This window comes from Pseudophryne corroboree, chromosome 1, assembly GCF_028390025.1.
Source record: "Pseudophryne corroboree isolate aPseCor3 chromosome 1, aPseCor3.hap2, whole genome shotgun sequence".
Classification (NCBI taxonomy): domain Eukaryota; kingdom Metazoa; phylum Chordata; class Amphibia; order Anura; family Myobatrachidae; genus Pseudophryne; species Pseudophryne corroboree.
Genome location: NC_086444.1, coordinates 587,214,366 through 587,228,512, shown reverse-complemented (window position 1 = coordinate 587,228,512; position 14,147 = coordinate 587,214,366).

Here is a 14,147-nt window from a genome sequence, read left to right as displayed (position 1 = left end):
TCTTCTCACGTTATCAAGTCCTGTCCCAAGCGTCCGGGACAACCTCAAGTCCTAGCCCACCAAGGAGAAGACCAGCTAGGAGTGACGAATTTCTCTCCATTTCCAAGTAACTGCAATCTCTCAGTTTCTCTGCAGGTGGCTCAGCGTACTAAGAATCTCACTGCCTTATTGGATTCTGGAGCAGCCGGAAACTTTATTACAGAGAGGTTCGTTAAGCAGTGGTCTCTACCCACTGAGAGACTGTCATCACCGATATCTCTAACTGCCGTGGACGGCAGTAGGATTCCTGATGCGGTGATTACCTCCAAGACCCTACCTATCCGTCTGAAGGTAGGGGACCAGCATACAGAGTTGATTTCTTTCCAGGTTATCCCCAGGGCCACCCATCCTGTGGTCCTAGGCCTTCCATGGCTACGTCTGCATAACCCTCAAGTTGATTGGAAGTCGACCCGTATCCTGGCATGGGGTCCTTACTGCTCTGAGACCTGTCTCCAAAAAGAGCTTTCAGTTCGTCTATCCTCCTACAAGTCTTCTGATGTCCTGTCTCCTCCGTGCCAAGACTCCAAACTACAGTTTTGTCCAGGGTCACCGAATCACAAGGCTGATGCCCTTTCCCGCTCCCGGGAGCAAGAAAATGAGTCTGAGTCTACTGTCAAGCATTATATTGTTGATCCAGTGGTGTTCTCCGCAGTGAGGATGGACTCTATGCCCCCGCCAGGGAAAAATTTCGTGAAGCCGGCTTTCAGGAGGAAGCTCTTACATCCGGCACATTCCTTTCGCTTTGCCGGACACGCGGGCATACGTAAGACCTTAAAATTCGTCTCCAGGTCAAATTGGTGGCAGACTCTAAAAAAGGACATTGCTGAATTTGGGGCCTCCTGCCCAAAATCTGCCCAGCACAAAGTATCCCGCCAGTCACCCACTAGGCAACTGGTTTCCTTGTCTGTTCCTCATCGTCCGTGGGTTCATTCCTCGATGGATTCTGTCATGGATTCCCCACTTCCAAGTTGGCACAAGTCTTCTTCCAGAAGTTCCATTCCAGATGGCCAGGAAAACTTTAGAAGTGTCCTGGGGCCACTCCTAAAATGGGGGGTACTGTCACGATCCGAGTACTGAGACACTATCTCCCTTCTGGTTGTACGCCCTCCGCGGCCTCCGCTGCCTTCCACGTGTCTCAGCATGCACTTGTTGTTTGGCGTCTCCTGTCCTCTGCGGCCGGAGCCGCCATTACTACTATGTTTCTACATTGTGTTCCAATCCAGGTTTTCCATCTTACTTCCAGCATGGGCGCAGCCATGTTGGATGCAATCACATGTTGCAGCTCCTCCAATCTACTGGCTCTGAAATCTGCATAATTACCCAGCCAATGCCTGCATAGCTGTATCCTGTGTCTGGGCCAGATAGAGGTCAGTGCTTCATTTGTCTCCAGTGGTTCCTGTGTGCAGTCTTCTACAGATTCTCCAGTGAACTCTCCTGCATTCAAGCCTGACTCCTCTGTGTTACACTCTGTGGTGTAACACGACACCTCTGTGATTAACCCCTACAACTGAGGCTCCCAGTCACGGTCTCCAGCCCTCAGTTGTGACACTAGCAAGCTCAGGAGAGCTCACTAGGAGCACCCAGCTCTGGCCGGGCACAGATTCTAACTGAGGTCTGGAGGAGGGGCATAGAGGGAGGAGCCAGTGCACACCAGATAGTACCTAATCTTTCTTTTAGAGTGCCCAGTCTCCTGCGGGGACCGTCTATTCCCCATGGTCCTTACGGAGTTCCCAGCATCCACTAGGACATCAGAGAAAAGAAATTTAAATCATATGAGGAGAAACGTAAACTTGCCAATATGCCATTTTACGACACGGAGTGGCAAGGAACAGCTAAGGCCCTGGCCTATGTTCATGGCTAGTGGTTCAGCTTCACATGACGATGGAAGCCCTCATCCTCCAGCTAGAAAAATTAAAAGAGTTAAGCTAGAAAGAGCACAGAAAAGAACTGTGCGTTCTGAGATGGTATCACAAATCCCCAAGGAGAGCCCAAGTGTGTCGGCGGTTGCGATGCCTGACCTTCCCAACACTGCATGGGAAGAAACAACCAAAAGAAGAAATACAACTCTGCGCTGGACAACAAAAGGCAGCAATCAATACCTTCTGGTGTTATCAAAACCAGTAAAAACAAGTATACAATACAAAAAATGATATTGTTTTGCGCCAATTTTTAACGGTAGATGGGAAATTTCAGTTATACAGTTCTTACTGTGAATAGTTCATTCGTCTTCTTAAGTATATTGACTCATCAGATAGGGATGTTCACATGGAAAAAGAACACAAACAAAAATGTCCCAATGTATAGTATTATTTTGATGGTAACAGTCAAAAAGATAGAAGAATATGGGATATATTCAGATCCTCCACTTTGTGGTGATGGAAGACATAATGGGATCACCCAAATAAGTGCGATGGTCAGGGAAAATGATGCTCACTTCAAAGCTTACTTTCAAAAAGTCTGGTCCATGCATATAAAGGTATCTTTAAATGGGTCCTGGGATGGCGTCCTCTAATGGGTATTAATACCGCCCCTCCACAAGATATATATGGAAAACGGGAACAAGAAAGATGCTCCAATGTGTAGTACGGTAATGAACTTATTTTTAAAATGGAGAATACAATAACCTTAAAACCGTGATGTTAGTAGGTAAGGGTCACCCACGAAGTGTGTCTCAATAATAAATGATGCTCACTTCAATGCTTACATAAAAGCGATGAATCCATACATATAAAGGTATCTTTCGATATTCTTTATCATCTATTCATCTGGTATGAAAACGTACATGTATGCTAACTTGAATTTAGCGTTGTCCACTCCTATAGCAGTTTCTTTCAGATCTCTTGAATTTAGCGTTGTCCACTCCTATAGCGGTTTCTTTCAGATCTCCTTCCCCATGTGTATGGAAGTAGGATAAAAACCGTTTGTATATAAAAACGGACTTTATTGTATAAAACAAAAAAATTATAAAAATATAAAAGTTGCTTTTACACAGATCTGTGTAAAAGCAACTTTTATATTTTTATCAAGAGATCTGAAAGAAACTGCTATAGGAGTGGACAACGCTAAATTCAAGTAAGCATACATGTACGTTTTCATACCAGATGAATAGATGATAAAGAATATCGAAAGATACCTTTATATGTATGGATTCATCACTTTTATGTAAGCATTAAAGTGAGCATCATTTATTATTGAGACACACTTCGTGGGTGACCCTTACCTACTAACATCACGGTTTTAAGGTTATTGTATTCTCCATTTTAAAAATAAGTTCATTACCGTACTACACATTGGAGCATCTTTCTTGTTCCCGTTTTCCATATATATCTTGTGGAGGGGCGGTATTAATACCCATTAGAGGACGCCATCCCAGGACCCATTTAAAGATACCTTTATATGCATGGACCAGACTTTTTGAAAGTAAGCTTTGAAGTGAGCATCATTTTCCCTGACCATCGCACTTATTTGGGTGATCCCATTATGTCTTCCATCACCACAAAGTGGAGGATCTGAATATATCCCATATTCTTCTATCTTTTAGACTGCATGGGAAGAGGTGGCTCCTTCCACCATTTGCATGCTCCCTGCAAGTGCTGGAAGGAGCACCCACAGTCCAGTTTCTGATATTCAAATTGAAGATGTCACTGTTGAAGTACACCGGGATGAGGATATGGGTGTTTCTGGTGCTGAGGAGGAAGTTGACAATGAGGATTGTGATGGTGATGTGGTTTGTTTAAGTCAGGCACCGGGGGAGACATCTGTTGTCTGTGGGATGAAGAAGCCCATTGTGATGCCTGGGCAAACTACCAAAAAAGCCACCTCTTCGGTGTGGAATTATTTCTCCACAAATCCGGACAACAGGTATGAAGCCATCTGATGCCTCTGTCAATCTGTAATAAGTAGGGGTAACTATGTTAACCACCTAGGAACATCCTCCCTTATATGTCACCTGCTGTGCATTTATCAGAAGTCAGTGTCAAGTTGTGAAACTTTGGGTAAGAGCGTAAGCAGTCCACTGACACCTAAATCCCTTCTTCCTCCTGTACCCAAGCTCCTGCAAGCCACACCATCAACTCCCTCAACGTCAACTTCCTCCTCAGTCAGGAACGTCAGTAGTCCCGCAGGCTATGTTGCTGGCAAGACTGAGGAGTCCTCTCCTAACTGGGATTCCTCTAGAGGATCCTTGAGTGGTACGCCTACTGCTGCTGTTACTGTAGCTGCTGTTGTTGCTGCGTGTGAGTCGATCTTCATCCCAGAGGACAAGTCGGAAGACCACTTGTACTACTTCCAGTAAGCAACTAATTGTCCAACAGTCCTTTGTGAGGAAGATGAAATATGACAGCAGTCATCCTTTTGCAAAGCGGATAACTGAGGCCTTGACAGCTATGTTGGTGTTAGATGTGCATCCGGTATCCGCCATTAGTTCAGTGGGACTTAGAGAATTGTTAGAGGTACTGTGTCCCTGGTATCAAATCCCACCTAGGTTCCACTTCTCTAGGCAGGCGATACCGAGAATGTACACAGACGTCAGAAAAAGAGTGACCAGTGTCCTACAAAATGCGGTTGTATCCAGTGTCCACTTAACCACGGACATGTGGACAAGTGGAACAGGGTAGACTAAGGACTATAAGACTGTAATAGCCCACTGGGTAGATGTATGGCCTCCCGCAGCAACAACAGCAGCGGCACCAGTAGCAGCATCTCACAAACGCCAACTCGTTCCTAGGCAGGCTACGCTATGTATCACCACTTTCCATAAGAGGCACACAGCTGACAACCTCTTACGAAAACTGAGGAACATCATTGCAGAATGGCTTACCCCAATTGGACTCTCCTGGGGATTTGTGGTATCGTACAACGCCACCAATATTGTGCATGCATTACATCTGGGAAAATTCCAGCATGTCCCATGTTTTGCACATACAATTAATTTGGTGGTGCAGAATTTTTAAAAAAAAATGACAGGGGTGTGCAGTATATGCTGTCGGTGGCCTGAAAAATTGCGGCCCACTGCGTGGCGAAAACTGGAGTGCCAGCAAACACTCCTGAACCTGCCCCGCCATCAACTGAAGCGAAAGGTGGTAACGAGGTGGAATTCAACACTCTATATGCTTCAGAGGATGGAGGAGCAACAAAAGGCCATTCAAGCATATACATCCACCTACGATATAGACAAAGGAGGGGTAATGCACCTGACTCAAGCGCAGTGGAGGATGATTTCCGTCTTGTGCAAGGTTCTCCAACCCTTCGAACTTGCCACACGTGAAGTCAGTTCAGACACTGCCAGCTTGAGTCAGGTCATAGCCCTCATCAGGCTTTTGCAGAAGCAGCTGGAGAAATCGAAGGAGGAGCTAAGATGGAGCGAATCCACAAAAGTATATGGGAATTGTGGATGGAGCCCTTCATTCTCTTTGCCAGGATTCAAGGGTGGTCAATCTGTTGAAATCAGAGCACTACATTTTGGCCACCGTGCTCGATCCTAGGTTTAAAGCTTACGTTGTATCTCTCTTTCCAGCAGACACAAGTCTGCAGAGGTGCACAGACCTGCTGGTTAGTAAATTGTCAACTCAAGTGGAACGTGACCCATCAACAGCTCGTCCTTCAATTTCTCCCGCCACTGGGGCTGCAAGGAAAAGGATAAGATTTCCTAGTCCACCCGCTGGCGGTGATGCAGGGCAGTCAGGAGTGAAAGCTGACATCTGGTCTGGACTGAAGGACCTGCCAACGATTACTGATATGTCTACTGTCACTGCATATGATTCTGTCACCATTGATAGAATGGTGGAGGATTATATGAGTGACAGCATCCAAGTAGGCATGTCAGACAGTCCGTATGTATACTGGCAGGAAAAAGAGGCAATTTGGAGGCCCTTGCACAAACTGGCTTTATTTTACCTAAGTTGCCCCCCCTCCAGTGTGTACTCCGAAAGAGTGTTTAGTGCAGCCGGTAACCTTGTCAGCAATCGGCGTATGAGGTTACTTCCACTAAATGTGGAGAAGATGATGTTCATCAAAATGAATTATAAATTCCTCTGGGAAGACCAGCAATTGCCTCCAGAAAGTACACAGGGACCTGTGATGGTGGATTCCAGTGGGGACAAATTATTACTCTGTGAGGAGGATGTACACAGTGAAAGGGGTGAGGAATTGGAGGATGAGGATGAGGTGGACATCTTGCCTCTTAGAGCCAGTTTGGGCAAGGAGAGATTGATTGCTTTTTTTTTTGGTGGTGGCCCAAACAAACCAGTCATTTCAGCCACAGTCATGTGGCAGACCCTGTTGCTGAAATTATTGGTTTGTTTAAGTGTGCATGTCCTGTTTATACAACATACGGGTGAGTGGGAGGGCCCAAGGACAATTCCATCTTGCACCTCTTTTTCTTCTTTGCTGTTTGGGGACTAGTTTTTTTTCTGCCATCCTGTCTGTAACTGCAGTGCCACTCCTAGATGGGCCAGAGGTTTGTGCCGCACACTTGTGTCACTTAGCTTGGCCATCCAGCTACCTCATTGCGCCTCTTTTTCTTCTTTGCATCATGTGCTGTTTGAGGCCTATTTTTTAAATCTGCCATCCTGACTGCCACTGCAGTGCCACTCCTAGATGGGCCAAGTGTTTGTGCCGCACACTTGTGTCACTTAGCTTGGCTATCCAGCTACCTCATTGCACCTCTTTTTCTTCTTTGCATCATGTGCTGTTTGGGGCCTATTTTTAAAATCTGCCATCCTGTCTGCCACTGCAGTGCCAATCCTAGATGGGCCAGGTGTTTGTGCCGCACACTTGTGTCACTTAGCTTGGCCATCCAGCTACCTAATTACACCTCTTTTTCTTCTTTGCATCATGTGCTGTTTGGGGACTAGTTTTTGAATAGTGCCATCTTGTCTGCAACTTCAGTGCCACTCCTAGATGGGCCAGGTATTTGTGCCGCACACATGTGTCGCTTAGCTTAGTCATACAGCCACCTCGGTGCAACTTTTAGGCCTAAAAACAATATTGTGAGATGTAAGGTGTTAAGAATAGACTTGAAATGAGTGGAAATGAATGTTATTGAGGTTAATAATACCATAGGAGCAAAATTACCCCCAAATTCTGTGATTTTAGCTGTTTTTATGTTTTTTTCTAAATTTATCCAGATCCAAAACCAAAACACGAAAGGGTGGTTTTGGCAAGACCAATCCAAAACCAAAACACGAAAGTGGAATTAGAACCAAAACCAATATACGAAACGTGCCCGCCGCACATCTCTACTAAATATGTGAGGAAAATTGGCCAATAAATTCTTTTACTTTTCCAGATTTATAGATCAACACTATTAGAGCCTTAGACATTAATTGTGGGAAAATGTCTAAATGACATACAGCATGATTCAGGTCCAGTCGCAAGGTGGGAAACCACGCAATGTACCAATGTTTGCAGAACTCGTAATGCACGTCCTGTGACCTGGGACGCAGTGAGGCTGCAGCCATCAGGTGATTAATAGTCTGCCGCCATTTTGGGGCAGGCAGGGGGTGAAGATGGTCTCGGTTTCACAAAATGGAGGCGTGCCGCCTCCATTAAGTGGGTGTGCCGAGGCCAGGGTCTCCATTTTCCTTTTTAGATTACCTGGCCTTAGCGATAGAGCTGAGGCGGCTGTCTGCATAACCTCAGGGTTACTCAGCAAGCCAGTGGTATCACAGGTAATCCAATGTTGAATCTTCATATGCAGTAGAGGATAACACATGCATGCAGGAGGCATCTGATACCAGACGTCTCCTACTGCATTTATGAGAATATGCAAATGTTGCAGCCATGATATGTGATTGAAATACCCTTTGGCGCCATTGCAAATCCAAACACTTTTGTACAAAGACACATCCATGGTCGCAGTTGCTTTGAAAATCAGAGCCCTGAATAGCCCTGTGATTGCACTGTATGGCTGGCTGTACTGAGATGCAGAGCCATATTATTCTCGTACTGGATCAAAGATCACCCATCTCAACACACCAGTGGTTTTATTGCCACTCCCCCGTTACCTGCCCCAAACACTCCCTGACTTTCAGTCGCACTGCGAATAACTCCGATCTGCAGCCATGCACAGATTGACAATAATCACTCAACCGCGCAAACATCAGAATAGCACACATCTCTTCAGGAAATCTATTTGATATTACACATGTCACTAAGCAATGTAATATGCTGGTACAACAATTTCGAGGAAAGTCACTCTACAGTGCGAGGCTACCAACTAAGCGATAATATGAGAACACATCTTTAAAATATATAGAACATTACACCCACTGGAGTATATATAATGGGTGAAATACTTATCTTGCAGCCACAGCTGAAGAAATCACTGAGATATGCGCAATAGTGAAATCCCTGGGAAAATGGCACCGGTACCATTTTCTCGGAGATATACACATGTACAGTAGACTCTTGCACATTGCCATAGGTTACATGTGAAACATTATAATTTCATTAAATCGGAAATAATTAATACTACGGCATCAAACTTACTATGAGAATGACATGTACTTCAGAGCAGAGATGCAGTTCATTGGTTTCCAAAAAAAGACAAAATGATTCTTTCAAAATGTCCTACAGTGTGTGTGCCCATAAAGAAAGTTGTTCCTCTTGTTGTGGGGAAACACATACTTGAATTCTGTTGCTTTATGTCGGTGTTTATCCATTTAATTCCTAAAGGGCCTCTGATGGATTCATTCTGGTTTAAGATGAAAAACTGCTTTCTACAAACATTTCCTTGGCAGTGTCTGTCGCTGTATGCCTTTAGAATACATAATTAGGATTCCCACGCATGTCTCATTAATAAAACACCATAGCCACTGTTTTACCACTGGAGCACAGTTCAGCGAAAATGTATACAGTTGAAAAACTGCCACAGGTTTGCACTTGTACTTACTTGTTTGTCTCCTTAATAATAATACATATGCTGGCTTCTATTAATATTAGTGATGTGATTAATGTAAGTACAGTTTATATATATATAGCCACACACAGGAATGAGTTTTGCACTGTTTGCTCAAGTCACGGTCAGTATTTGCGGGAGAGATGTGTGTTGAGCGATCTTAACACAGACCACTCAGCACACATCTCTCCCCCCACTTAGCACAGCGCGATGTGTGCTGAGCGAGGAGGACGGATGGGGGGGGGGGGGGGGGGGGGGGGCGCTCAGTACACTCAGCGGGTGAAATGAGCGATGTGCTAGATTGAGCATGCAGGCCAATCTAGCACCGGCGATAGTGCCTCGCAGGGCCGCGCATCGCTATCGCTGTGGGGGGTACACACGGAGAGATCAGTGCTTAACTTCTAATTCAGTAAGGATTGCAAAAATTGCAAATTAGCAAAAATTGAGAGCAAAAGCAAAATTGCGAAAAGCATGCCCAAACAGAAAAACTTCAACACTAATTTAATTTAACAAAAATAAGGTGGCCTTGTGAAATGTGCAAATATTGCGAAAACTATCCTAATACAGGTTGAGTATCCCTTATCCAAAATGCTTGGGACCAGAGGAATTTTGGATATCGGATTTTTCTGTATTTTGGAATAATTGCATACCATAACGAGATATTATGGTGATGGGACCTAAATCTAAGCACAGAATGCATTTATGTTTCATATACACCTTATACACACAGCCTGAAGGTCATTTTAGCCAATATTTTTTATAACTTTGTGCATTAAACAAAGTGTGTGTACATTCACAGAATTTATTTATGTTTCATATACACCTTATACACACAGTCTGAAGTTCATTTAATACAATATTTTTAATAACTTTGAGTATTAAACAAAGTTTGTGTACACTGAGCCATCAAAAAACAAAGGTTTCACTATCTCAGTCTCACTCAAAAAAGTCCGTATTTCGGAATATTCCGTATTTCGGAATATTTGGATATGGGATACTCAACCTGTAATAGCAATTTTTTGCGTACATATTACAAATGTATGCAATTTTTGCGTACATGTTTCTGATGTTGCATTTTTCCCTTAAAAATTGCACAACCTACTTTTCTGCACCCAAATTAAAGAAATTACTCAACAATTGTAAATCAATTCAATCATCACTTAATTGGTCAAATAATCTTGTGGTTATTTAGCAATTATTATCTTAAAGACACCATAGTGTTTTTCTTCAAACATTGACTAATGCCCATAACTGTGTTCAAATATATTCAACTAGAGAGAGTGTGAATTCTAGCCTCTAAACCCTACACAACAGCAATTATTGGCATATGTTTTAACAAACACACTTTTTTTGGAGTCAAAATATTTTAATTCGGAAACAACAGTAACATTTTTATTAAAAAAAATATTGTGTTTTTTTGATTGTGAAGTGGTCAAACAGTACATATTATTATTTCTTTGCTTTTATTTACATACCTTACTTTAAGGAATTATCTGTAAATATTTGTTTCAATAAGTATACAAATGGAGCAGAATTTGCAAAACTTGAAAATAAAAAGATGGAGTTGCTGTTCTTCAACATATGTTTATGTGTGTAGCGCACAAATAAAATGTAAAAAGTAAAAAAAAATGTACAGTATGTGGGTATGTTTTGTTTAACAAAAAAATATTGGTTGTTTAAAAAAAAAATGTTGGGAAGCGAAATGTCATTCAGCAGATACTACTAAGCAAAATGCTTGTAAAGGTTATTCTACATTTGCTTTTATCAAATAGTGTGGTTATCAAACCTCGATTGTTAGTAAGTGTAAACACAAATCGGTTAGTAACATATATTTTCACAATCAACATGTGTTAAAGAGTTAAACAATACCTTACATGTTTCTAAGTTCCAATACAGCTGAATGAAGTGATTTGTGGTCTAAGGTGTGAGCTTATTCAGCTGGGTGTAATGTAGCAATGATTGCAGTATACATGCAGTCTACAACTGAGGTCAGCTTGTGCAATTTTTAAGTTAGACCTGTAGTCACTCAGAAATGTGCAATCTGTTGTAAAAATTGCGAATGCACCACCCACCGACCATCAGCATATGCCAACAACACGCCCTGCAACACACCCCTGATCGTAGTTTTTGCGAGTCCAGCCCTTTAGTACGCCCCCTACACGCCTACTTTTCGTAGTGCATACGCAGTTTTTGCGAAGTCTCAGAAATTGTTTTTTTTTCACAGTTTTTGCTATTTAAGTTGCAGAATTTGCATTTTTACGCATTTTTTGCTAATTTTGCTGATTTGCGATCCTTGCTGAATTAGGCCCATAGTCAGATTGCGTAGAATTTAAGCACTGATCTCTCCGTGTGTACCCCCCTTAACCAGACTCTTTGTACCTACAGCTCAGAATCTATGAGGCATCAATCTAATTATCTAAGGCCATTTCTAGACAATTTGTCTCCCAGTGCAAACACTAAAACAATGGCCCTCATTCCGAGTTGATCGCTCGCTAGCTATTTTTTCCAGAGCAGCGATCAGCTAGTCGCCGCCTCTAGGGGAGTGTATTTTCGCTTTGCAAGTGTGTGAACGCTTGTGCAGCTGAGCGGGACGAAAAAGTTTTTGCAGTTTCTAAGTAGCTCTGGACTTACTCAGACCTTGCGATCACTTCAGCCCGTCTGGTCCCGGAATTGACATCAGACACCCGCCCTGCAAACGCCTGGACACGCCTTCGTTTTCCCTACCACTCCCAGAAAACTGTCAGTTGACACCCATAAACGCCCTCTTTCTGTCAATCTCCTTGAAATCAGTTGTGCGAATGGATTCATCGCTAGAAGCATTGCACAGCAATGATGCTGTTTGTACCTGTACAACGCGCGTGCGCATTGTGGTGCATACGCATGCGCAGTAGTAACCTGATTGCTGCACTGCGAAAATCGTCAGCATGTGATCAACTCAGAATGACCCCTAATACACACACAGAGCCAGCCCTAACCAATATGATGCCCTAAGCAAGATTTTGGCTGTTGCCCCCTAGCACCACCGCGAGTTCCGCCTCTGACCCTGCACCATCACCCCCCATCCATAGCAGTCCTTTTTTTGTTTTCCTACCCCCTGTAATTTAAATAAGAAAAATGCGCACATTCGGCGCACAGCCCATAAAGGTATGTGTTTTTGCTGGCAAGGGGCATGGCCACACAATAGTACCCCCAATTCAACTTATGCCTCACAGTAGTGCAACTTTATTCACAATTTATCATATGATAGTGTCCCTTATTCACATTACATCACACAGTAGTACCAATTTACCTTATATACGTTACTTCTCACAGTAGTGCCCCTCATTCACATAACATCATACTGAATTGCTCCTTATTCACATTGCACCACACCATATTGCTCTTTATTCTCATTACACCACACCATATTGCTCCGTATTCACATTACACCACACCATATTGCTCTTTATTCTCATTACACCACACCATATTGCTCCTTATTCACATTACACCACACCATATTGCTCTTTATTCACATTAGACCACACAGTAGTGCCCTTTCTATATGTTACGCCACACAGTAGAGCACCTTATACACATAATGCCACACATTGGTAATGCATTTATACACATAATACCACACAGTAATGCCCCTACACATATGACACACATTATTAATGTCCTTATAAACATAGTGCGCCTTACACTTTATGCCAACCCTTATTAATGCCCTTATACACATCATTTCCCTTACACATATGCCGCACATTATTAGTGCCCTTATACACATAATGAAACACATAGTGCCCCTTACACATATGTTACACATTATTAATGCCCTTATACACATAATGACACATATAGTTCCTGGCGTGAGTCAACTGGCAGCTCTGCTAACATCGGGTGCCTATTTTTTATGAAAATGCATCTTATTTGCATTGCTATGTGGCTAGGATGCACAAGAAGCTTCTGCTGATTAAAATGATATGCGGCATGTCTATATACTGTGTGCAACTGTGGCTGTATCTGCATACGAAATGCTGCACACAGAATATAGGCATGCCGCATATCATTTTAATCAGCAGAAGCTGCTTGTGCCCCATGGCATACCAGATGCCCTAGGCAATTGCCTAGTTTGCCTATGCCTAAGGCCGGCTCTGCACACACACACACACACACACACCCATATCCAGGTGAAAATCAGAAAATTAGAATATTGTGCAAAAGTTCATTTATTTCAGTATTTCAACTTGAAAGGTTAAACTAATATATTATATAGACTCATTACATGCAAATTTGAGATATTTCAAGCCCTTATTTGTTATAATTTAGATGATTGTGATTTACAGTTTAAGATAACCCCAAATCCAAAATCTCAGAAAATTAGAATATTACATCAAATCAATAAAAAAAGGATTTTAAATACAGAAATGTTGGCCCTCTGAAAAGTATAATCATGCATATGTACTCAGTACTTGGTTTGAGCCCCTTTTGCATGAATTGCTGCCTCAATGCAGCATGGCATGGATTCGATCAGCCTGTGGCACTGCTGAGGTGTTATGGAAGACCAGGATGCTTTAATAGCGGCCTTCAGCTCTTCTGCATTGTTCGGTCTCATGTCTCTCATCTTTCTCTTGGCAATGCCCCATAGATTCTCTCTGGGGTTCAGGTCAGGCGAGATTGCTGGCCAATCCAGCACAGTAATCCCACGGTCATTAAACCAGGTTTTGGTAGGTCAAGTGCCAAGTCCTGCTGGAAAATGAAGTCAGCATCTCCGTAAAGCTTGTCTGCTGAAGGAAGCATGAAGTGCTCTAAAATGTCCTGGTAGACGGCTGCGTTGCCTCTGGACTTAATAAAGCACATTGAACCAACACCAGCAGATGACATGGCTCCCCAAATCAACACAGACTGTGGAAACTTCACACTGGACTTCAAGCATGTTGTATTGTGTGCCTCTCCATTCTTCCTCCTTACTCTGCGACCTTGGTTTCTAAATGAGATGCAATTTGCTCTCATCAGAAAAGAGCACATTGGACCACTGAGCAACAGACCAGTTCTTTTTTTCTTTAGCCCTGGTAAAACACTTCTGATGTTTGTTATTCAGGAGCGGCTTGACAAGAGGAATACGACATTTGAAGCCCATGTCCAGGATCCGTCTGTGTGTGGTGGCTCTTGATACACTAACTCCAGCCTCCCTCAGTCCACTCCTTGTGATGCTCCCCCACACTTT